Consider the following 27556-nt stretch of genomic DNA (forward strand, 5'->3'; position numbering starts at 1 on the left):
CCAAAGTCCCTTGCAAACATTTTGTGAATTAAATCTTGTAACAGCACTATAAGCTAGAAAACCAGAAACAGCACCATATTTATGGTTGATGGAAATCAAAACAAAAAGAACAATTTTGCTAGCTCTCATGATTTTTTCATGTCTCAGATTACTCAGTATTTTTTTCTTGTAAAAACCTTATTAGATTCTCATGGCCTTTTTGTTTAGTGATGAAGCTGTCCCAGGAGTTTCTTCTTCTGATCTTGCCGATACACAGACTAGTGTCCTCAGCAATGCTTGTGCAACTGTTAATGGGGATTCACTGTAAACTCAGCATGGTGAAATTATCTGGATTTAAAGCAGTCTGATACCTGTTCCCTCGCTAAATTATTATTATAACATGGATTATATTCCTAACCTATTTCCTAGCACAGTGACCCTGTGGTTGTGCTGATGTAGATGAAGGGGAAGTGAACCACAGCAAAGAGACATGAATACGCAGACAAAAGGAGACCCCTCTAACACCCTCTAACAAATTGTATGGGACTGCATACCATAGCTTTCAACTAGATTGCTTTGCTAAAAGGCCTAAGTAAGCAAGTAAGACCTGTGTCAAACCTGGACATTGTGGGCAAATGGAAGGTTATGCGACTGCCTATGTTTTGTGCATGTAAATGCAATGGATTCCAGTGGATATGGAAACCTCCTAACTGAGCTCTAATGTTACACTTCTCTCACAGACGGGGAAACAAACTGGGCTACTTAAGATAAATACACAAGTAAGGCTTTGTTCAGACTTTCATAACTCCTGGGAGTTAATTGGGGTGTGCTTTCAGGTAATGAATATTGTCCCCATCCTTCCAGGTCCTTGGCAGTACATGCCTTATACATTGCAGAGGAAAGGATGATTTAATGTTGTCACAGTACATTGAGTATCTCTGGTATGTGTGATTTTGTATAATGGCCTCTACTGTGGCTCTAGAAAGAGCTTTCATCATGCAGTAAATAGCCACAAGTAAATAAGTAGGAATGATCACCATTTTCCTCGGAGCAGAAAGATAAAGGATGAAGATGTGCCGGTACTGAAACTGAGCATAGGCATGCTATTAAGTTCAGAGGACCCTTGATTTCAACCAAGAAATCAAAAGTCCTCTTACCTCTTCCAGAACAGAGCAAAACCAATGTGAGGGAAAATGTGAATAATTTAAAAGAACTAGTCAAAGAGGTCTCATCAAGGTTCTTAAAAAATACATACTCTGAAAAATAGACTGTGAGCAAAATATTAGATAATAGTAGAAAAGCCAGAAAAAAGACTATATTAGGTCAGAATTACAATCAGTCAAATACATTCATTTGCTTACTTATGAATACTATTGAGATCTGAAAAGAGAAAGTAAATTTTGTGAAAACTTTGAAGACATTTTAATTTCTGGGTAGAAGGTTATTTCCAGACTCTTGGTGGGGTAAAAAAAACCCCAACAACAAAAAACAAACAAACAAACAAAACCCAACACCAAAACCCCCACAAAACAGATCTATGTTGAAGTGTCCATTTTGAGGTAGGAAAGACAAGGATTCTGATTCAGTCTTTTACTGCAGACTTTATCTCACACCTCAGAAACACATCTATGGGAAAAGCCATTGTAAGCAAGTGCACAGAGCATTCTTTGTTTTGATCAGAAAGGTTTTCCTGGCATGAAATGGTCAGTTCAAAGTGTTCTCACCAGCTCTCATCACTGTTACTGTTCAGGTTTGCCAGCAGCACTGAATGCTTTGCACGCAAGGGAGCTTCTTGCTTGTGCTCCAAGACCTCATAATCTTAAAAACAAACACACAAATAAAATACCCTGAGAAACTAAGACAGATAAAGGAACAAAGAAAAAAAAAAAAGAGTTGTGGAACAAGGGATTATGTGACAGGGAAGGAAAGGTGGGAGAAAATAAAGAATATTAGCTGATCAGTGGTAGGTTAACATGTCATTAGCAACCCCTGAGAAGTTTTGTGTTAGACTAAGAACATTAATATTGCCAGTCTGTCTCACCAAGCCTGCAGTTTTCCTCTCCAGCTGTTTGCAGTATGTTTTCAGCGTTTTACCTTAACTTTATCTGATAGATAGGCAGGGATGCAAAGCAGACCTGAAGGACTGAGTTTATATACTTTTTTTGCTGGTCCAAAGGAAAAAGTGGAATATTTTTGTAGAATCAGATGAGAAGAAAATATATCTTTGCAGGTCAGCTCAGGAACAGATTGCCTTCCACAAAACCCAAGAAAACACAAACAGCAGTGGGCAAAGAATGGCTGAATCCCCCCTTTTCCCTGAACTACTGACAAAAGGGTAGAGGTCAAACCACTATGTGGGAGGCTGAGCAAGAAGGGGCAGGATGCTGAATAAGACTCCTTTACCTTTGGCCACTGGTTGCCATTAAGTGCTCATTGGTAATTAGGCACCCTATGACTAGATAGCTGTTTAATGATCTGCAGTCAGCTGCTCCCATTTGTTCTTAAAGATGCTGAGAAATGCCACAGCAGCAAGCCAAAATACATTGCATGCTCCAATATGGGTTTATTGCATAGCACTGAAGGGCTGCTTTAATGCTCAGGTGCTCCGCTTAAGAAAACAAGAGCACAATCTGAGAGGAGTTGAGGTTAACAGTTATGAAGACAGTTCATTGTACTAAACTTTAATGAATGGAATTGGCCTTTAATGATTGAGCTTAGAGTAAAACAAGTTAAAAAGTGATGACATTGCTGCCAGAGGTTTTCTACATGCATTTTCATCATGAGCAGAGGAATATTTATCATCTTTGTTATCATTTTACCTTCCAGATTGGTCCCAATTCAAAGTAGGGAAGGGAATGTGGGAAGGTGATGAGGGAAAGCAGCAGGAGAATGGCTTTTGATGTTAGTATTTCTTGCATTTCAGTTGCACCATCCAAATATATTAATGATTTCCTCGAGCACTCTAGACCCATAGCCTTATGATTCCTTCTGAAGAATGGTAATATTCAGGGGTGTGTCTCTTAATGTACTTGCATAACACATTTGATTACTGTTCTTGTTCATTTTATACCAATGATGCACTCGTATCTACAAAAGAAGACAACAGTGCCTGTGACAGTTTGTGGAAGAAGAGCTTGTGCCTCATTTCAGAGTAGTCTTACTGTTTAAAAACAAATTATAAGTAGCTTAAAATCTGGCCAGGTGGCAGACTGGCTCTAGCTGATGGCAATAACCTGAAGCTGAACTACTTGGTGCCCAAAGTCCAGTTGGTGACATTATAGATGGAACATGTTGAGAAACTAAGCACTGCTTTTTAAGGTAATTTGGGATGACAAGAACATGAACTGACCTATAGCCACCTGTTTGGTGTTTCTACAGCCAAATGCTGTGTTTTTTCCACTGAACTCATTCCCATGCTCAAAGCTGGTGGTATAAGCCCTTGCTGGTAGTTTTCCACTTCATCTATGATTTCTTTTCTGGAAGAATGAAATGCTTGTAAGAAAGCTGAGGCTAAAGAAATGTCACTGTGAAGCATTATGGAAACCTAATATAATTGAAAAGGAAGAAATAACAAAGAAAGTACAAATGTTGGATGAATGCCCTCCATGATTCAAAAGCTTAAGGCATGGGTAGCAAATAGAAGCAAATGAGAACTCCTCAAGTTTTCTGTCAACATCAGGCGGGAAGGAGCCTTACATGATTTAATCTTTTCAGCTTTCTACAGAAATTCAGTCTGATGCAACTCTTCTTTATACTTTAGGGTTCTAAGTGTCTTTGTCTTGTTGCCACCACCTCCTGTGAATCTCCAGCTTGTAACTTGCCAAAATTTAGCTAGTCAAGAAGGAGCTGTTTGGAAGACTATCTCTGAAAAGTGTATTGCTCATGTTTACTGCTCATCAGTGGAAGAGTGTTATTGCAAAGAGGAAGTTATTTTACTTCTTATATATTTGATTGTGTTAATATATAGTAATGAATTTTTCATCTGTCAGCCTGAAAAGTGCAATGCTTCATTACTTTCAGCTGTTAGAGGAAGGAAGCTTAAGTACTCAAGTTGTCAAAAAACTGTTAAACTCTATCCTTTCAAGTAATTCAGTGTAAGATTTATTTCAATGGAAAAAGAAACAAGACAGAAGGGAAGCAGCTTTACAGAAAGAGAATGACTTAGCTGTTGATATCAGTTGGCCACACAATTTGAAATTAAAAAGGAAGCTGTTGGAAGGGATACATTTTTGTAAAAATTTTCATGACAAATGTTCTTATTTTTCATCTATTTTTCCTTATATTTTTCACAAAAGCTGGCATTGTCATAAGCATCAGCAATTCTAACTGCAAGTGAGCACAGGGAACAGAGATTACTTTCAGGAGTGGCCATTATCAGATACATGAAAAGATATACCAGTGTCATTTTCTTCACTTGAAACACACACATTCTTCCCCAGATTTCTTTTCTTTTCCTGCAAACCCTTATATTTTCACCTTAAATTCCATGAATTATTATCCTGTGTCATACACCTAGCAGACATAGTATCTTCTTTTACTATTATTATTATTTAACAATATCTGGAATTTCTTAGAGTTTTACTCTAAAAGAATAAATTCTCACTTGCCTTTTGAAGAAACCACCTACTTTAAAGAGGGTCCATTTACACACATACAAAGACTGTGCCAAAAGGGATACAACAGACATTTACAGTCCAGGTTCTTACATGAGTGAAGGCCCCTCCTCTTAGGAGGTGAAGAAGGAATGTGCCTTGCTAAAAGGGATCTCCTGGGAAATCCCAGCTGAGTTACGTGTGCCTCTCTTGGGACCGCTGCATTCCTGCCCATATCAGCATAATTCCCATACATGACCCAGCAGCTTAAGTCCATGCAGCACCAAGGAAAAGTTGCTTGCAATATTGCTGGCAGAGCTTGACTGCAGAATCAAAGACTAAGTTTTGTAATTCTGGACTATTTTTATCACTGCTTAGGTTTAAATTATGAACCCTTTCCTAAAAAAATAGTCACTTGTTCAAACTCCTTCTCTCAAAATATTGTCAGAAAAGGGACTGAGCCTGATAACTCAATAATTCTCTTTGTCATACAGGGCTTTGCCTATGCAAGATTCATTTCTCATCTGTTTGGAGTAACTTGAACTTTTGTTTCTTACATGCTTGAAAGCTCTGCTGTAAAGTATAGACATGCTATAGCTAATTCCAGAACTGGTAGAGGTTGATTGTTCAACTAACATGACTAATAGAGAATTTTATGATGCTTCATACAGCACAAAAGCTGCTGGTGAAAGTTGGTCTCTGGGAGTCAATGATCTGGAGTTTGATTTCAGCACCAAGAAAAAAAAAATAATCAGGATCGGTTTCTGAGTTGTGGAAACAATATTTTCAAAAATAAAGATCAGGACTGTGATCAAACCACGGTCTGATTGTGATTAAACCAGTTGCTGGTATCATAAGTGTTACTACTCTGCCAAGGTGATCGGTTTCCCACCACTGTATCCTTTTTTTCTAGCTGGAATTCCCTCTTTTCCCATTATCAGCCTGGCAGGTAGCTCCTACATTGCCTCCTTACCTGTCCTGGTGCAAGAAATGCCTGCCTCATGCCCTCCCTCCTGCAGATGTGGGGTAAGACCCTCACATTCCTCCAAACCCTGTCGTATTCATCTACTTCATGGCTACCAACTGTGAAATTAATGCCTTTGAAAAAGAAACTCAACCCTGGCAAAGAGGTCATAGATCACAACACAAGAGACAAACCTATAAATCTGAAACCCTTGACAGCAGTGGGAGTTGTTGCAGATGTTGCAGTGCTTAAAAAAAAAAAAAAAAAAAAAAAAAAAAAAAAAAGAATCTCAGCTCCTCAGGCAGCAGCAAAGATGAAAGATAAGCACTTAGAGGAGGTGGTGCTTATGAGATGATCCTTTACAGAGAACATAATATTCAGTTAGGTATCAAGACATCATGTTCCTGGTCTCAAAATGGTTTGTCAGTCAGTCCTTGCCTCAATGAGGAGAGCAGGACAAACACACTTTGCATTCAGAAGGAAATCAGTTGAATACCAACCACTTACTCATGGCGACAGGTGTCACAGGGGTGTGTGACACACCAGTGCCGTGTCAAAGAACATATAAGAACATGAAAAGAGTATTGGAGCTTGGATATTGTTGGCCAAGTCATGCTTTTTTTCTTGTTCTTATTCCAACACAGGAAAACACAGAACCCTTGAGATGTCACAGTAAAAAAATTAGATAAACCACATTTGCATGAACATGAAATTCAGATACTCTGTCTAAGATTCAAGATCACATAAGTAAGAGACAGCAGCTGTTACAGCCCTTCCTTGCCAAAATGCATATAAATCTAGGGATTAAAGAGAAGCTGGAAAAGAAAATGAACAGTGCAAATCTAAAACCAGAACTGTACTCTAGGAAATTCTATTTTGAACTGAGGGACAGATTAGGCAGTGAGAAAGGCATAGAAATATGAACTAGAGATTGGAACTGAAGAAAAAAATAGCAGCACATGGAGGCAACGTGTTTGAAGTTGCAGCAATCACAACTGGATTTCAGCAGAAAGGGAGCAAAACCTGCAGAACTGCAGCAGAAATATCATGCCTCAAGGAAATATAGAAAACCCCAGGGAGGAAATTTTCTTGAATCCTAATTCCAATAAAATATTGGAAGAAGGAGAAGGAAAGAAGCATGAAATAGCAGAAAAGCCCTGGAAAAAAAAAAAAATATAAATATTCATAGGTTTCCTGAAGGTTTGGCGGGAGTTGCTGTTTTTGTGGTAGGCACAGGGAAACGTAGTAAACACTGGGATTAATCTAACCTAGTTTCCTCTCTAGGCAATACAGAGAAATAAGCACTTCTGAAGTGCAGCTCACCCCGTTTTCTAAAAGTCCTCTAAGGTAAGATTAGTGATGGCTTAAAAGTTCCTGTTTCTCTTCATTAACTAAAATAAGAGTCTAAAACGACTAGCTCAGCTGAAGGTATCTAGATTGTAGATCTAGACATCTATTTCTACACATCATTTCCCAAAGTTGCTAAAGCTCCACAGGGAAATTTCATAACAAAAAATTAGAAAACTGACAGCAGAGACACCACAAACCATGACACAGAACAGTTCACACAAATCTTCACAAGGTCCCACTTCAGCATCACAGCTGACATATAAACTCCAAATAGTTTGATATTTGTATTGGGCAAACTTTGTTGTTTGAAGTACAGGTGGCATTCAGAAGTTGAAAAAAGCAAACAAGAGGCAACAACCTGACATCACTGTCTTAATGAAACCAACAGAGTTTTCCAGCACAGTCTGAAGAATACAAGACTTCTATTCATTAAAAACACAAAACTATGAGAGAACCCAACAGTAACACCATGCTCTGGAGAAGTGAAGGTCATTTGAAACATGACTGTGAAGGACAGAAGAGGATAACAATGCAAAACTTACAGAACAGGCTAGATTGTGCCCTGTGCAATCCAGGTGTTACAAAGAAGAACCTTTGGGAGTATTCTCCACTTCTTTCATTCACGTCAGAGAGTTTTCTTGGCTAATAATAATTGTTGTCTCTTTTCCCTTTCAGACTGTTATTACCAGCTAAAACCAGCTCTATGCAGAGTTACACCCTGCCAACTTCAGAAAAATGTTGTATAATATGTTTAGGAAACTGAACTCCACGAAACCTGCTGTAGGACTGAGGAACCAGAAAACAAAGCAGTTCAATGTGGAATGTGGTATGAGGCAGAGCTGGTAAGTATTGCCCTTTAGAAACAGTAACACAAGCAACACTGGCACAGCACATCCCTTCCATTCAGACTCTGATTACAGAAATGCATCACTGATCAATTACTTTGGACACTACAAAGACAGACGATATGGCAAAGGGTAAGTCATGGGTTTGTTAATATGAAGGATTCTAAAAAAAAGAACTTTCAGTTCTCCACCTCAAAAGACACATCAAAGTATTTTCCCAGTATTATCTTATGAAGAAAATAACATGAGACAGGAGGTGTACGTGCCTTGCAAATGGTGTAACATCTGCACAGAAACAGGAAATTTACAGCAGCAGAAGCAAGCCACATTTTTTTTACCACTAACCTTAAAGCTAATACTTATCTGAGAGAACAGAAGATCAACCAAACATTAATATGGTTGGAAGTATAAAGTCCTTCTGGTATTTGAGGAAAAGACGAGTATGGAGAGTGTAGACATCATTAGCTCCAGCCCAGCTTCAGCTGAATCAGAAGGGTGCGTATAACACACGAGAAACCTGTGTCCTGGATAGTGACATGTAGATGCCCAGATGAAGCTACCAAGTGAAAATTAACTGCTGTCAAGGAAATGTTAAGAAAAATGTTTAGCAGAGCATTCAAACCACTTTGTAAAAATACCGAGTGGCAGCAAATAACTGAATGGAGATTCTCTGTAATTGTGACAGCAGGGGCCTATAAACTATGCTTACTCTCTCTCCAACGGGCATCCTAACCATAAAACACTATGGTTGTGAGTTCTGTCTGGTGCAATAAGTATTTTATGAACCCCTGAAAACCAGAACAGCTTTAGCTGGAAGGAATCAGAGAAGTTCTGCCCAAAACATTTATCAGGGAGGCAGGCGATGCAGGTCAGAATATTTTCAGAGATTTGCCTGAATTTACTACATTCACGGCCAGTGGCATTAAAGCTGGACTCATGGGTTTAGGCCAGGTACTGCATGATGTCAGACCTGAAAAGTGTGTTCTGGGTCTCCTGAATGGAGCAACTTCTAGAAGCAAAAATAAACAGGACTTCAACCCCATTTTCAGGTCTCCGCAGAGATCCAGTGCAAGCAGGGTATATAGCTGTTCAAGATTTTGACCTTTTCTAGTGAAGTATTTAGAGAACTTTAGGGAAGCATGGTTTATTGAGTTCAGTTGCCTCCAGACCCAGTCAGTAGCTAAGTACAAATATTGTAAATCTATACTTTTTTATACTGTGACAGCTGTGGTAAGTGGTCAGCTTTCACATACCTGATTTCTCTACAGGAACTGCTAAGGGACTGTAGTACAGAATGGATTCCCAGCATACAGTGGGTAAAGACGTGCCATCTCTGTTCAGAGCAGAAGGAGATCCAGGAGCCTGGCAAAAGGAGGGAGGAAGACTGGAGGACATGTCACCCTGATCTGAGGAAGAAAAGCTAAGTGGACTGTGGCAAAAGAAAAGGTTGTGCTGAAGAGGTGCCTGAATTGCACCTGTGTGCCTTTGGAGTATCTCCTTTTCTGAGACATCACTGGTACCATGCTCTGAAGATGTCCCAGAGCCATAGATTGCTGAAAGCTGGACTTTCTACTGTTCAGGGAAAATACTCCTCCCTGTATGCTTGTGCTGCTTCAAACTGCTCCCCAGGCATCTGTTGTCAGCAACCATCAGAGACAAGTTGCTGAACTACACAGACCCTTCATGCAACCCTAGAGAGATGCTCTAATGCCCATAGTTTGACTCCAGCACTATCTCTGTTTTTACATACATTTGTTGCTACCCATTGTTCTTCCCAGGAGAAAGGCAGTTTCAGTGATTTATCCTAAGAAAGGAATACCAGAACATTAACCTTCCTTCATTACTTGGTCTATGCATTTCTTTCATGCCTTCCATTTAGTGCTTTGCACATTGCTTCTCAATGCAGGGACTTTGCAGGTTGAAAGGAAGAATTAGTTATGGAGGACACAAGGCAGGAATGCATACTGAAAACTGAGAAAACAGTATACACCCAAAATGAAATTTCTGCCCTCAGTGTGTCCTCCTATACACTTCTAAACTCACTATTAATAGCGTCTTAAGCATTGCCTGAATTATTGAATGAAAGGCAATTTGTGGATGCTGTAGAGTCAATGGAATCTATTTTAAATGTTATAATTAAATAAGTGCTTTGTTTTTACCACTGCCAGAAGCAATCAGATAAAAGAAGGATCTTTTCCTAAGTGGGAAGACCATTATATGTTGAATGTCTTTTCACACCAGTTTTAGAAGCTGTGCATAGCTGAATAAATACTAGATACTCTTTTATAATGCAAGGTAGGATGTGCGTTTCAGCTTTAATAGCTACTAACTCATTTAGCTGAAGGGTAACACCAGGCTAATCAAAGGTCACCCGAGTCCTGGTTGATGTTAAATGGGAGTTGACAGCTTCCCAGAGTAGCACACAATTCATGGGGACTTTTTTTTTCTTTTCTTTTTTTTTTTTTTTTTATTCTGCAGGAGCAATATTCATTTGGGATTGATGCAATGTTGACTTTCAAAACAACTAATTCAAATCCTTAAAGACTCTGCAAAATCAACTTTTCAAGTTTTATCCCTGACAAGGATATTCTGGTCTCTGACAAATTACTGAATTCCAATAGCAGTATGTCTCAGAAACAGCAGCAGGAATCAGGGACCTGCTCAGACAACAAATTTCAGGTTGTGTAGTTCAGCTCGAAATGGCACAGGCCACAGAGTCTAAGTATGATTCATGGAAAAGAAGCATGTACTTTTTTATTAATGGGAACAAAACAATAGAAAACATAAGAAACTACAAGGCAGGTATAGGAATATTTATCTCTAAGATTAAAAAAGATACACTTGAAACATACACAGTCTTTTACAGACACAAAATCCCTCCAGTGACATGGTAAATGCAGAAGAACATGTTCAAATGCCAGCCCTTATTTTTGAAAGGCACTGCATCTGACTGCATCATAAGCTTGAATTCATATGGTATATTTTACTACCTTTAAGAATCAAAGTTCATTATTCAAATGTGTGCATGTACATGCTCACTGGCAGATGGAACTGTTGTGATTGTGCATGCAAAGTGATTATCCTCCCCTGAAGACATGCTGAGTGCAAGTGAATGTGCATGTGAAGACATGCAGCCGATTTTACGATTGTAAAATGTTGCCCAGAACAATAGTATTTTTTTTATTTTAATGTGTTAATATACATTAATTCATACCAATACAAATGTATTGGAAAATACATTTTCCAATAGTACTTGAAATAGTTATCTGTAATGCACTCTTATAAACCAAGATTAGCCCTTTGGGTATGTCACATGCACTCACACACACACATGCACGCACTCACACATTCTGCTATAAAGTAGCTTACCTTGGTAGATACTTGAATACAATGTGCCATTATATAAATAATTATAGTTGATTTAATATCAGGTCAAGAGGAAATGTGAAATTCATCAGTTAGGGAAAAAATGAGAGGAAATATCATACAATTAGAAAATAATTAAAAATCTAATGAACCTATCTCTGACAAGAATGTTTGTCCATGAACCCATGGAGAGGGAGGATGTTCTTTGAAAAGATAATGAAGTAGAAAAAAATGCTTTTCCTTGTGGCTACAAGGGAAATTAAAAAGATTATATATCAAGGTGTAATAAATGTAATTACATAGGTTATGCAACTGCAGGGTAGTATATACCCATAAATTGTAAAATATGAGCCCTACAGCTGTCTAAACAGCCTACTGGAATTCCTTAATTCTCACTTTGCCAGGCAGTAAAAATTGTTTTCCAGAACAAGAGTGCTGGGACAGTAACTACAATCACTGTGGAGTAGATGGTCATCCCATAGACCACACATGCAGAGATGTTCCTCTGCATCTGTGACTTTTTATAGCACTACCTGGGATTTTTGCAGCACTGGATTTGACAAAATCAGTGAACTGAGAAATGGTATGTAAGCTTCACATTTGCCAGTCTCCTACCTTTACAACAGGCGTCATGAGCAGGGTACCATACCTTTCTGTAGGAGAGAACATAGAAGGGTGTTAACCTACTTGTGTAGGGGGAAGCAGTGATTTTGCTTTTACTTTGCCTTCTAAATAAATCTGTTACTGTGTTTAATTGAAGTTCTCACTCATATTTAGAATTTCTAAATATTTGTAGCAAGGAAAGAAAAAGAAACCAACTGAAACTAGTTCTGATTCAGAAAGGCAGAAATGTCATTAAAAAATCTTAGTGAATCTTTCTGTTCCCTTTTAACATTTTTTTAAAAATTAATTATAAATGGCTAAAATGTTTCATCTTTTACAGCTTAAAATTTCAGCTTTTGAAACTACTGAAGGAAGAACTTGAGTGGCAGGGGTCATGAAAATTAATTCTGTAGAACCGACTGGGTTTTGCTTCCTTCCCAGCATCCTTTCTCCACTTGTTCTCTATATTGTGTCATTTCTGCTAGTTCTTTTTGTATAACTACACTACTCTTCAAATTCTGATGTCATCTCTCTTTGGTTTGTGTGACATGCAGAACACTTGACTGCAATGGGTCTCCCTGAATCCTTCAGTATCACCATGACTGACAGCATCAGTCAACCACCTTGGAACACTAGGAAGCTCAGAGTATTAGGGACAATATCAGAACAGAAGTTCTCTTTCTTTTCCATTTTCCTTTCTTCTCCATCTTCTCTCTTACCTTTTCTTTTGGCTTCTCATTATTGATTAAGTAGAAACACTGTTTCAGAAAAAGAACATTTCCTCCCTTAAGTATTTGTGCTGGTAGTTAATGCATATTAAAACCAAATTATCTTCAAATAGTTCTCATTTGCCTTTCCCCTTCCCCAATACATTAAAAAGCTGCACTAAACCAATTTGTGGACTAGTCTGCAAAGGTCAAAGCCTCACTCAGGACTCTTTTATTCCTGATTAGCCTGACCACGTGTTCAATAAAGTGCAATTATAGATCTGCTCAGCAGTGAGAGTGTGGGAACTCAAGGGAGGAAGTCAAGACTTGATTTTTTTCTCCCAAGAATTTCTCCGTTACAGTAATCAACAATATTCAGGCTATCCAAAGAAAAAAAGAACAGTCAGCAGCATTCTAGCTTTCTTCAGATCTTTACTTTTCACTGCTTTGCCCAGTTTGGGGTTTTATGGTATTGTTTTGGTTTTGCACTTTTCAATATTTTTGTTGAGGTATCTTTTGATATAAAGCTCAAGGCTGTGAGTGGGGAGGAAATGTTTTCTTGCAAAAACACATTTCTGTATTCATCCTTTCTAGTGGTACCTGTTCTGAGTTAAATTGATTAAATTCACAGAGACGTACTCAATTTCAGACACAGCAGGCTCCTGAATTTCTAGACAATGGTGTTGTCCTACTTGTCCTCTGGTGTTGTAGTCCGGTAGAGTTAAAATAAGAGGAATGTGTGAAAATTAGCCTACTGTCAGTCAATTATCTATGTGCTCCTTAAGCAGTAGTAAGCAATTTCCCTTTTATATAGATCTGTTTCACGATTTTGACAGAAAATAGCAAAGTCTACCAAAATGGAAAGTGTAAGTTATTAGTAATTTAGCATAAGAGAAACATACCTTGATTTTCAATAATTTGTGAATTACTATTATAAGTCATAACTAATGAACTAACATCATTGTCTGCTGAGGGTGGTAATTATGTAAGTACAGCATCCCCAGTACGGTGGGACTCAGCCAGTTAACATGCAGGTGGTGTGGGAAGCAGCCCTTCACACAGATGTTTAGTAAAAAACAGACTCTAAAGAGTTACATGTGATGGTTGAGACCACAACAAGATGACAACCCTATTCAAATAAATAACAGAAGTCTTTTTAAGGCTATTGCCCCCAAATAGTTATGCTAAATGTGTACCTGAGGTGTATGAGACAGGAAGACAATAGAACATGGTGAGAATAGAACAGTTTTAGTACCTAGGTGGAGATGGAAGGAGCTGTTGGTTCCTTCAGTTTGCAGCCCATTTGTCCTGAGATCAGCTGTACCTAAGCCAGTTACTTAAACAGTACATGCCTTTGTTACTCTTGTTTGCTTGCTCAGGGATCCATGTGCTTTTTCAACACCAAATGTTATGAATTTAACCTAATCAATCAAAATAAAGCCCTGGGCCTGGAGCAGGGGGTATATATTAATGTGCACTTGAGCAACACTTGCTGTAATGTAATTGATGCTGTTATTGTCTAGTGGACAGCTCTGGTGGCAGATACAGAGGAACCCTGCTAGCCTGTGATAGCTAGCCTCCTCTTTGCCAGCAGCATGCTGACTAGCTAGCTTGAAGGCAAGGTTCATACAAGGTATAGTCAGAGCCAGATGCTGTCAAAAGCAGCAGACAGCTGATGATAGCAATACTTGGTCCTATGGCCTGTTTTGCCCACAGCAGCCCCTTGGAAAGCTGAGCTGACTGCTGATGATGCCAGGAAAAAGATGAAATATGTGGCATGCTGGCATCTGACACTGAAATGTCTCTTTTATAATCCTCCTTCCTTGGAGCTCTTTGTTTGGGCACCTTGAGCAATGCACAAACAGACTTTGTAAGCAGGGTATATACTACTTAAAAGTTGTGGCGGTTTGACCCTGGCTGGTTGAGCTGACAGGTACCCACCACAGCTCCTCTATCACTCCCCTCCTCAAGCAGACAGGGGACAATATAATGAAAGGCTCATGGGTCTGGGTGAGGACAGAGAGAGATCGCTCACCAATTACAATCACAGGCAAAACAGACTCAACTTGGGGAAATTAATTTATTACCAATCAAATCAGAGTAGTGTAATGAGAAATAAAAACTATATCTCAAAACACCTTCCCCCCACCCCTCCCTTCTCCCCAGGCTCAACTTCAGTCCCCATCTCTCTCCCCGCTCCCCGCAGCGGTGCAGAGGCCGGGCCGTGGGGGCTGCGGTGGGTCCATCCCACGCTGTCTCTGCTGCTCCTTCCTCCGCAGGGGGAGGCTCCTCACACTCTGCCCCTGCCCCAGCCTGGGCTCCCTCCCACGGGGCGCAGCCCTTCAGGCACAGGCTGCTCCAGCCTGGGTCCCCGCGGGGTCACATCCTCCTTTGGGCATCCACCTGCTCCAGCTTGGGGTCCTCCACAGGCTGCAGATGGGGATCTGTTGCACTGTGGACCTCCGTGGGCTGAGGGGCACAGCCTGCCCCACCACGGGCTTCACCGTGGGCTGCAGGGGAATCTGCTCCAGCACCTGGAGCCCCTCCTGCCCCTTCTGCCCTGACCTGGGTGTCTGCAGGGCTGTTGCTCTCACATAGCCTCACTCTTTCTTTTCTGGCTGCAGCTGTGTTTTCCCCCCCTGCTTCTTAAAAATGTTGTTCCAGAGGCACTACTGCCATCACTGATGCACTCAGCTTTCGCCAGCAGCAGGTCCATCTTGGAGCTGGATGGCATGGGCTCCATCAGACATGGGGGAAGCTTCTGGCATTTTCTCACAGAAGCCACCCCTGTAGCTCACCTGCTACCAAAACCTGACCATGCAAACCCACTACAAAAGTATAAAGCAATTACTTTTGGGTTTATTATTTATGAACTCTACGTCTAGTAGAACTAGGATTAAGGAGCTACTTCTTGTTTTAGCATTATTATGCTCATCATGAAGTCTCCAGAGACCAGGCAGAGCTCTCTCAGGAGGGGAATTATTGGCCCTTGCTGCTTCCTGGAGCTGATCCTCAGTGTGGCCGACTTACTGTATTTTTACCCCTTGTAATATTTTTTCCTTTTCATGTTCATACTTTTCCTCTTGAATCCTTGAGCTGTGAACTACCCCTGTCTCAACAATCCTGCCTCTTCAATTTTACGTTTCCTTATCTCATGTGGCTGTGCTCTACAGATCATTTCACAGCTTTTTTGTATAACTTCACAATTTCTTCAGCAGCCCTAGCCAAGGTTTTGCAGCTGGGACATACTAGAGCTAAGCTAAACCATGGGGAAGGAGAGGGTGTTACAGGGAGGACTGCGGAGCAAGTGGGTTACAGTTGCACAGCTGCACCACAACAAAAGTAGACCTTGGACCAGACACTGAACCTTTTATCTCTTTCCTGAAACAGAAGCCATTACATTCCTCTCTCCCCCACCAATGACTTCCCTCCAAGGCCCCCTATCGACATCAGTGGCAAACTGGTCCCATGAAAGAAACAGCAAAATCCATTTTTATCACCGGCGCTGAAAAAACACTAGTTACTTTGCTTGGTGCTTATCCTGGCCACAAGACCTGCAGTCACTGGCCAGGCAGTATGGTCACCGTGCCCTGTGACAGTGTACAGGAAGCATAGGGCTGACTTGGTGTTTGAGGTCCAAGATCATGTAATGATTATATGAAAATAATCTGTCTCCTTTTGTTCTCCTGGTATCTCTGTAACCAACTTCTGCAAAGAGCTCTTTCATCAAATTTCCTCCAGCTAAGCAGAATAGTATGCAGACAAAAACTAGTTCAAATGCTTTTTCCTAGGGAACTGCATGTCAGGTGGGTGGGGATGATCTCTTCTAATATTCTGGTTACTTAAGCATCAGTTCTTATCAGTGAATAAAGAGACCAGAGTTCACTTTGCAGGACTGGAAAAAAACAAGGAAAGACATGAGCCTTCGTCCAGGGACAGCTTCTGAGATTCAGTGTTACAGGAAGCCAAAGTCTAATATTGTAACCTCTAGTTTTAGATGTGCTAAATGGTTTTATGGATAAACATGGAGGGGTATGCATGAACTAAACTTAAATAAAATCATAACTTTTACTCCAAGGCATAAACTGATTATTGAAAGAATGAAGTTCTGTGCCTCAGTCTATGCATTGCATAATGCTGTTGGCTAAATATGATTATTAAAGTCATTGAAGCATCAAATGCTAGTTGCTTCAAGAGACAGAGAACAAAACAAAAATCTAGTACTATTTAACTAATTTATTTTTTTTTTTTTAGTTGGTGGGTTCATGACAGTTTACTTAGGTGGTTATCTACACGAGAAGGTAAAAAATGTCAAAGTACCTTTATTAATCGAGCATAGTAGAAACATTTGGGCTTCACTTCACAGTCACTGAAGCAAATAGGAAGTTTGTCAATTACTCCAGTGGCAACAGAATAAGGCTTTTACTTGGAAACATGCAAACGATAATAAGATCCCAGCGTTCATCATGCAATTCACTGAAAATTCTCTTAGGTTTTAGAAATAATCTGATCAAGACATGGAACAGAAGAAGCTATCCAAAGTCAAAATGTCTATATAGCAATTTCCTTCTGCTTCGTATGTTTCCTCAAACAATTAATTCAGTGCAAAAGTATTATTCAGCATAAGTGAATGCAAGGATTTATATTATTATCTAATCATTAAAAATCTCAGTCAAATAGGAAATTTTGCTAGTTTAAGGCTGATGTCAACATCAAGTCCATCCAAAGCCTGTATGACTTTTGCCTTGGTAATATAATTTTTAAAACATTATTTGAATGGTATTTTGGCTGGGGGGGCGGGGGGGGGGGGAGGGTGTGTGCAGACGGGGGGCAGACACAAAGTATAGTAGACATAAATATAATGTTCTCACCAAGAACAAAGGTGTGTAAACAACTAATAGCAGAACTGCTTTACTGCTGGGGGCCTTCAGTGAAGTGTTACTGAGTTCCCAGACCTTTACATCTCACTCGAAGGAGACACAGCACCCCACCTCCCCAGTGGCCCCTTTGCACCACACAGATGGGATGGTGGCTGGGTTTGGTTGCTCTGCATTTCACATGCCTTGTAGGTTTTGGAACAATCTTTTTTATCTCTTTCCTTTTCCTGAGATGGAGGTAACAATGTCAGAAGGATTTAGATGAGAACATAAGGAGCAGAAATTTTGGATCCGAATGTGTTTTAGCACACTTTCACAATTTGTTTTTGGGTGGCCATAACTGATTCTCAGCACATAGAAATTAAAAAAAAAAAATGCATACGCGCATAGTTAGCATTTGACAAATAAAAGATATCTGAACTAGACATAAAATATTTTTATGCTCTGGCAGCTTAAAAGTCAGTGGTATAAAAAGTTTATTTAGCGCTGTTCAATCCAGCCTTCTCACCCCCACCGCCAACACTCCCGCCTTGTTCTACCATTTGGCAACAGTGATGTTATACATCTCCCAGACACCAACTGGTATCCAGAAATATTTTCTGAAATGTTGAAGTCATATGTGCAGGTGTTGAAAGGCATTTTAGTAGGGCAAAAAGTAATCTTCAGGAATGACCCATGGGCCTTCGTTTTTTCAGCCTTGCCACGCAGGGAAGGTCAGGGGCAACACTGACACCTTCTGATAAGATGTGGGTACATCTGCTCCCTTGCTATTGCAGAGAAGCGTGATGCTCTCTGCATCTGCAGGAGTGGGTGGTTCTCACATATATTTCTATTCTATTTCTGTAGTTTCAGGCATCTCCCCAAGTCCTTTCAAGCATTGCACCTTTTCAGTATTCAACTTGATGCAATTTTCAGCTAAATAGAGATGGCAGAGAAGGAAAACAGGGGGATGAGGGCTGGCAAAGGACTCCACTGGTAGAAATTGTAAGAAAAAATTGCATCTCTCTTGTTTCTGTGGTGAGGTCTTACCGTTTTCAGAAGTTCTGTTGCAAAATAGCACCAGATGTAAGTATTAGATACAGTAACTCATGAGGTCATCAGTCACCACAGATAAAGACCCTGCAGAAATAGGCTTAGGCTTGTTTTTCTTGAATCATTTATAAAGAGACACAGATTTAACTGCAGAGAGAGTGATATGAGGTGGTTAAAGAGGCAGATAATAAACACAAAGGCTTGGGCTAAGCGAAGAAAATTTTGCTTAACACAGATGAGTTGTATCACATTGCTTACGGGGAGAAAACCCGAAATGAAAGACCTGCCTCATCAAGAATCTAAAAAACTATGTTCACTGAAGTGAGTGTAATGGGATTCCATTTGCTGCAGGAAATCTGGGTAAAATACAATGTACTGATTTTTCATTCATATCACCGTAGCCACAAAATCCACTTAGCATTAGTGGCAACATTCTGAGTCTCCTGTTTTGTTTTTTTCCAGTCAAAGCACATGTCTGAGATCGGTGCATGATAGAGGTATATGTTATAAATTATAGTAAGACCAAGTAACCGGTGGAGGATCAAAAGTAAATGGGACTTGATACGCTCAGATCAATCTCCTGCCCTTGTTCTCCCTACACACGTATATCACAACAGGTCAGTCTGCATACAGCACTCAGATTCCCTCCAAGATAGTTTCCTCCGGAAGCTGCCCATTCCAGAGGTGGACCATCAGGGAATGCATTACGGGATGCTGACTGTCTTTCAGCCCACGCACCAGAGACACTTTCCAAAGTAAAGCATAGGAAGGGATGGTACATGCTGCGTTTCAACTTGACATTGTATCAGGGCTCAGCTGCAGTAATATACACCTATATATGGCAGCTGCAAAGCACTTCTTTCTATCCCATACAAGAAATAAATGACCTTATTTCTAGGATGATGCATCGCAGTTACGTTTCTTCACTAATAATATAGAGCTTAGGAGCCCTAGAGAACAGGGGTTCTGAATAACAGCAGGTACTTAATTCTTTCTTTAGCTAAATTGCCATAGTAGTCATGAACACTATTTTAGCTAACTGAAGAGGTCTCAGGTTTTTTAAGAGTGCCTATCTTTAATAGCCTGAATCCAGAATTCATGAGTCTTTTGACACCTCAAAGCTAAAACTTGCAGGAACTGCAAATATCTGTGTCAGCCTTAATCTGTCTGCAAAGATAAAGATGAAAATTCATCAATGTAATTAATCATAAAGAAATTATTAATAAATTGAATATTTGCTAATGAAGAGCAAAATAGGTATACACAGATACCAAATCTCAGCCTAGCTAGGAAGGTTCCTCGTGAAAGTAAAAAAAAAATATCCTGAATTTGTTTTATTTCCTTAAGGTTCTTCTTCTTTCAAAACCACAGAAGTAAACCACAAAAGAGTTATTTAAATGAGAACATTTCTTTAGCTATGGAGGTAATTAAATTATATACTACACTTTGTCTTTAGTATTTAAGCAATGTAACAAAACAATATGCTCAGTGTATTTAGAGTTCCAATTTAGGCACAGATTAAATGTTTCTTTTAACTATTGATCGTTCCCCATTACTTGGAAACCTTCTGCAAGTGTGGGAAAAGTAGATCTTTTACACCCTGATTAAAAATCCTATTTTTAGAGTGTATACCATATTAGAAACAGGCTTCAGTACAAGAGGTGTATTTTGCAGCCACAAGCCCTTCTGCATTCAGCGTAGCATTTGACTGGATCCATACCGCAGTACTTTTATTTAACAGAGACCCAGACACCAAGCACAGTAGCATGGACATACTAAAATGAGCTCTAAACTCATTAGCTCTGGCCTATGGGCCCTGTGTGCCTCCCTTCTTGGTCAGGTTGTGGTGTCCAGTTTGAGCACCCTATGGCCACTGATGGGTGCCTGTCCAGGTAGGGGAAGGCTAGCTTTGGTTATGTACAGATATCTCCAATTTTTAACTAGTTAGATTCTTCCTTTCTTTTCTCTCATGTTACTTTTGCTCACTTTTGCCAGCAGTTTTGCCGTATCAGTACCTATAACTCGTCTGATCATTTTCCCCACGTTGTTTCTTTTGGAAGTCTGAGCTTCATTTCAGCCTGGATGAGAAGCAAGTGGGCAGTGGTCTGAATCAGTCTACCTCTAGTGGCGCAGTCTGTCTCTAGCCTTGTAACACCTCTGATCCCACCCTGCCATCCCAGCACCACCTCAACAGCACATTAGCTTCTGTCAGTGATGGGCTGAGAGCTCGCTTGTGACCGAAAGCCCGAGGACATGGCTCTGGGTCTGCTTAACAGTAGGAGTTACTGCCCTTCTGCTCAGGTCGGTAGCAGCTGGAAGGAGACAGATTACTGATGAAAGGGGAGAATGCCTTGACCGTGGAAACAACTCTGGTAGTGAGCACGAAAGAGGCAGGAGGGCAAGAAGAATTCAGATCTTTTACATTATGCTTGCAGAAGGGATACTGGAGAAGCAAGTCACAGAGGAGGAGGAGGGCTTCAAAGACCACAAGCTAAGGAAAGAGGGAGGTTTTCACATCATAAGCTGAGCCCCCATGGACAGCCGACTGCTTCCTTAGACGGGAGCTCCTCTGGAGGCTTTCAGAGCACCATTTAAGGAAAGCAAAGCTGGTCTTCTCTTTGTGTCATAAAGCTAGATTAAGATTACTGGAGAATTTATTATTTAAGAACTTTTGTCAGCTACCAGCTCAGTACATGAGGGAGTCCAACTCCTAAATGAGGTCTGTTAATGGCAGAACATTATTCTCTCAGCTTTACACAAGACCCCTCTCTAACTTCTAGTATTTTTTTTTAGTGGTCTCCTGCACTTTCTTATCAAAATCATCCTGGTGCTGTGATGAGGTAGCATGAGAAAGCATCTAAGCTTATCATAATTAATGAACACACTTTTGCTGAAGAAAAATGTTTGTGACGGAAACAGGGCAATTTGTCAAACGGATAGACAATACTAGATGGAAAGTAACTGGAGGCATCACTCCCAGGACTTCCAGGAAAGAGACCAGGAACTGCAAATATTTGCTCTTATTTTTGGGTTGTCATCAAAACTGCAGAAGTGGGACTGATGTCATGTCCAAGTATCACATAATTTGTAATATTCAATGCTATCTGCACTGGAGTCCTGTATCTCTAGACTTCACCATAGCAGACTTCTTTGAGACTCAACATAGGGAAAGAGGAGGTTTCATATTGCTGACTCAGTGCTTGCCTTTTGTCTCTCTAGGGAAAAAAAGGGGGAGGGAAAAAAACCCAGGGTGAATGATCTTTCAGCTATCTTTTTCTCCTTTTCTGCCATTTCACCACTGTGCCAGACTTCCTCCTTCTTCCGCTTTCCCCTCTCCCAACCCTCTTTCAACTGGTTTTATTTTGTGGCACTGCTACAGATCACTCCTTAGCAGAAAGGCTGGATGCATATTCCCTGCAAACAGGCCACCAGAATAGACCAAGGACCTAGGCAAGAGCTTGCTAAGCACGGTATTGCCATGCTTTGTTACCTCTCTGCATCCCTGCAGGAGAATCACATTACCCTTCTGTTATTAAAAAAAAAAAAAAAAAAGCAATAATAAAAAGGGGTTTTATTTTGCTTGACTAAGTCAAGTTTAAAAGCAGCACTTGATTGGCAGAGAGGAAAACGAAATTGATTAGAATATAAAATCAAGGTGTAGAAACTATTTCACTACACCAGTTCATGTTTAGCTTTCTTAGGCTTTTCTTTTTCACATCACTCATCCATATCATTATTTCCCACATCTAATTTGTACCGAAGCACTGATTTCACTCTGCTTGTACACATGATAACTCCAGTATTGCCTAGAATTGGAAAAGTAACATCCTTCTAAAGAACAGTTAGAGTCAAACTCCAGCTGTTCAGCCTTGCTGCGGACTGCCTCGGCAACATCTCCCCAAACTGCAGTATCAGCAGTAGGGTGTACATTCTGGTGTTTGTTAATTGTCTCTGTGAAGAAAATCACTAATTCTCATCACAGGAATTTCAGAGCAAAGCCATCTAACAAGATAAGCATTGGGACCCTACCAAATGGGCCTGATTTGTGCAGAAGACTATATCCAATAACAATTTTAATACAAGGAGCTTGCTTTTTATGTAGGTATTCTGCCTCAGTTTGGCTTCCATTCTTTCCTATACAGCTTTCATATAATATAAGCCTAGATATGAAAAGCAAGCTCTGTCATTTCAGTGGTTGGGTTTTATTGCACACTTGCATCAGTGACTGCTACAATTACTGCAGCTGTATACAACTTCACCACCAACAGGTTTTTTTCACAAATGACATTATGTCCTTATTCTTCCAAAGAATACAGTACCTTATTCTTCTAAAGAATCATATATATCAGAAACATGTAAAAACCAGTATTAGCTTCTCCATGTTTTTCCACATAGTCTATTTAATGTGATTAAACCATGGGGACTCAGTTTATTTGCTGATATAAACTTGGATTTTTAGGGTGTAAGAAAACACAGACCATAACTAACTGTTAAAATTTTAAACATTTTTCAATGTTCCAGAACATCACAGCAACTCTATCAAAAATTCCTTTATCTAAGCCCAGTATCACATCAAATAAAGAGAAACATAGATGATTTGTCACACGGACAGTATTTCACACATAAGCAATTATTTTTCAACTTAAAAAACATTGTGTTGCTATGAATCCATCCAAAGGGATAAGTTTCCAGTATTAACAGATGTAAATTTTTAAATCAAAGCTACCAGCACTGCACCCTTTGAAAAATCCAGCCATTTTTTTCTATCCTCAGTTAGAATGATAATGGCTATGATCCAGATCTGGCTGGCTGTGATGTTTGGAGACTAATCTCACATGATAATGAAAGATGGCAGACAAAGATAATAGTTAAGGAAAACAAACAGAAGGAACTAACACTAGAATACAGCTCAAAGTATTGTGTAGAACAGTGCACAGTAAAAGTTGCCGAAGTCAGGAGAGCACTAGCAAGGTGTACACAACTATTGGATTGGGCAGGTTCCCAGTGGGCCAGAACATGATGTCCTTTGCTGGGGTTACGGTAAAATTGGAGTGATGTCAATATAATAAAGCTGAGCCAATTTTGGGACAGTTTGCTGTGCAGTATATAGCAGGGCCCTTCCATTTGCTTTCCTACACTATACCTTTTCCAGAAATGCAATAACATTTGTATGTGTCAAAGAAGAATTCATAATCCATTAGTCTGCCATCATAGACTCCCAGGTTGGCAGGATAGAGCTATGCCCCTTCTATGGTCATATATTTTTCATTCCTCTTTTAATTATCATAAATGCTTTCATACATTTCTGACATTGACAGAGAAAAATGCAATCTCAATAAAAGTATTGAACCCTGAAAATTAGACTCAAATTTATGTGGCAGTTTAGAAACATGATGCCTCATTCCAACAGACACACATTTGGAAGCACTGGCAAGCCATTACCTGATTAGGTTTCTCACAATTACAATACACTGCTGCACCATCTAGAAAGATTTCAAAATGACTCAGTCTCCTCATTTTTATGATGCATCATAAAATATTTTTTCTTTTGTTGCTGTGCCTCCAATATTCTTATAGCCTAATGTTTCTTAATTTTAACTTATTTTCCAGGTCGACAATTCAGTTGTCCAATGATATTGTCCTAAGGATTTACAACCAGATCATTGTTTTTCAAACACTATTTTTCTCTGCTTCTAGTTTTGCCTCAGGTTTCTGCAATCTGAAATCAATATTTCTATTGTGGTCATATAAACTGTATCACTCAATGTAATCCTGTCACACTAAGCAAGCCCAGTTTTAGTTGATAAATGAAGTGCATGTTTCCAGATGCTCAGATATTTTACATAGTGGAATGAAATGAAATCAGATCAAATTGAATCAGATAAAATCAAATTGAATAGGAAGATCTCCCTTCTCAGAAGAAGAGGTTGAGTTCTAAAGCATTCCTCTGCTCAGAAACTAACCCTTACTGCATTCATTCACAACAGGAGTAATGTAAAAATTTTGAAGTCCAAGTCAAATAAGTAGGAACCTTGGTTTTTACTTTCAGCTCTTAACATAACAAAGGCCATTACTACCCTAATTCTACATCCCTCAAAACCTACACCTGCCTTCAAGTCAGAACTGGATACAGAGGGGTCCCTCCAGGGTTGCCAGTGCAGTAACTGCTCACAAGACAGAGGAACAATTGATTCCCAATCCATCATCTTCTGGGATGTGCATAGGTGGCGCATGTTGGCTTCGCAGCAGTAGCCAAAGAGCTTTTTCAGAAGTACCCATAAGACCTCAAAGCTGTTTGCATGAGTATACTGGCTTGGGCTGGGATAGTTAATTTTCTTCATAGTAGCTTGTATAGGGCTGTGTTGTGGATTTGTGGCCAAAGCAGTGTGGATAACACAGGGATGTTTCAGCTATCACTGAATGGTGCTTACACAGGGTCAGAGGATTTTCTGATTCTCAGCCTGCCCCAACAATGAGCAGGCTGGGGGTGGGCAAGAAGCTGGGAGGGGACACAGGTGGGACAGCTGACCCCAACTGACCAAAGGGGTGTTCCATACCGTATGATGTCATACTCAGCAATAAAATGTGGAGGAGAGAAGGAGGAAGAGGGGAAGTTCTACGTTTGAACATCTGCCTTCCCAAGTAACTGTTAGGTGTGATGGTGCCCTGCCTCCTGGAGATAGTCAGACACATGCCTGTTGATGGGAAGCAGTGAATGAATTCCTTATTTTGCTTTGCTTGCATACACAGCTTTTACCTTACCCATTAAACTGTATTTTTCTCAACCAATGAGTTTTCTGGTTTACTCTTGCAATTGTCCTCCCTACCCCACTGGAGGGGAGTGAGCAACACGTAGGCCTGAGCTGCCTACCAGAGTTTAACCACAACACTCAGGGACAGGAAAGATTCACATTTAAAGTTCTTATGCAAAAAGAAAAAAAAAAACCACACCCAAATTAGCAAACTTTTAGCCATAATGTGCCAAACCTACATGTTAGAAGAAAGAAAAAGAAATGAGAAAAAAACACCTGTGGAGAATCTAAAGGATTAATCTGAAGAGAAAGATTCTGAGATTCTGAAATTTGGAAAGGAAAGAGATGAAACAAGGTCTGTAACGGTGCCAAGTATAAAGGAGAAGAAAATCTAAGGTGTGAGGCTGTGTACAGAATGTGTAAGCTCCTCATTTCATCCACGACAAGTGTAAGTGGAGGCTAGACAGAGGAGATGGTCCCCTCCCGGATTTCTAGCAACTAGATTTTTTAAAAAGTACATTACAAACTTTGCTGTTATCAGCTAATAAGTAGTATCCAAGTGACTATGAAATATCCCTACATGTATGATCCTTAAATCTGCATGCTACCCCTAGGTCATCTGAGAACACCAAACTGTGCAAAAATGCTGTGCTATAGACAGATGGTGAGCATCAACATACACGTGCTGCTTTATCCTGACAGCCAAAATCCTGAAGCCAGAACTTTTATTTTAAAGGTGGGGAATAAAATAATGCAGTTAAAATTTTGTTTTCTGGGTCTTTGTGAATGGGGCCTTGTCCTCTTTCTCTTGCCATTGAACTCATCTCTTCTAAAAGCCACATCTACCTTGAGTAGCACCCCTCAGCCACCACTGCCAAAAGACCTATTTTATCATGCCCACAGTGGCATGGCACCAAACTAACATTTTTTTTTTCTTTTTCCAGTGACAGGAAGGCAAGGGGAAGAACCTGGAGCAATTGCTTCATGGTTCAAGCCTGAAGGAGCAGGGAAGGCTGCCTGGCATGAAAAACATCAGCAGCAAATCTCCCAAACAACCCTGGAGCAGTAATAACGAGGGAGCTGGCTAGAGAGAGGGTTTTAACAGACGGTTCTGCTAAAGCAGATTGAGTTTCACAGACTTGATATCTCACAATAATAGATGTAACATGAAAATTAATCCAAAAGCATACATGAGATTAATTAAATTGGAGGAGAAACACTCTTATTTCTATGTAGGGATGGGGTAATATGTTGCTTCTGGGTAGCTACGATTAGACAGATTGGGAATGACAGCAATGAAGCTGAAATGCAGTTGGATCATGAACAAGAGTTTTGGCAGAGGAATCACTGAGAATTCTGGTAGTCTTTCAGGCACAGTTGCTGATAGACTTACAGACAGAAGTGACATGAAGATTATGAAATCTAAGTTGTGTGAGATGTCAGCTAGGTGACATTAGAGATGAATGTGAGACCTGAACTGAGGATAATGGAGCTGTGGCTGTGTCTATACTCTTCAACCAAGTGTTATACCCCCAAAATGTATGGTAAATGATTAATCATGACCTTTCTACATGACATTATCTACCTATTGTATTATTTCCAGAAAGTAGCAGTTCTATTTTCTTTAGTCTTCTGTAATTAGTTACAGAGTGCTGGACTACATATTGGATAGACTGCTACTTGATCAAGATTTCTTTGGCATAGTTTCCCTTCTAGTATGTCTGAATGCCTTGTTAATAGTTTTCAGCTCATTTACATTTAAATTTAAGTCATATTAGAATTCATGTATTCCATTGATATACTAATCTGTTTCTCAGTTTATGTCAATTTGGGAACTTGCTACAGCCCTGAATATTTTGTGTGCAAATTAAAACTGCTTAAATATGACAATATTTTATGATATGTTTAACAAATTAATTGCAAAAGGTTAGCAATTTTGTTGTGAAGTGCTGAATTAATTTATCAATATGATTTTGCTAGTACTGTTACTTATAATTCACATTTGTTGTAAATATATACAGAAAAGATAATGAGAAATCAAAAACAAGGACCTGGAGTCAAACTTGATTGGCTGCAGCACCTTCAGGTGGTCTGTGTTTCACCAGTAGGGCATGGATGGAAAAAGCTCAATTAGGACAGTCAGGTTTCATCCACTGGCTGAATGCGGTTTGGCTGTGAGTGGTCTCAGCTGCAGGACCCCATGTGCTCTCAAATTCCTTGGGTTTAGGAGGGGATTGCTCTCAGCTCCTGGCTCTGGAGCTGAGCACAGATGTTCATAGATGATGGAGCTACCACGATGCCAGATCTTGTGGTGCCAGACTGCTGGATTTTGGGACTTCTAAGATTGGCCACTTTAGTTCTCCAGTTGTTCTACTCTTTATATGCTACAGAAAGCTGTGTGTTACTTGGGTATGTTGCAGAAAGGTAATTTGGCAGCCAAAGCTCCCTTTCTCAATTTTTACTTTCAAAGTTAAGTTAGCTGCCTTAAG

Source organism: Falco naumanni, chromosome 5 (assembly GCF_017639655.2).
Source record: "Falco naumanni isolate bFalNau1 chromosome 5, bFalNau1.pat, whole genome shotgun sequence".
Lineage (NCBI taxonomy): Eukaryota > Metazoa > Chordata > Aves > Falconiformes > Falconidae > Falco > Falco naumanni.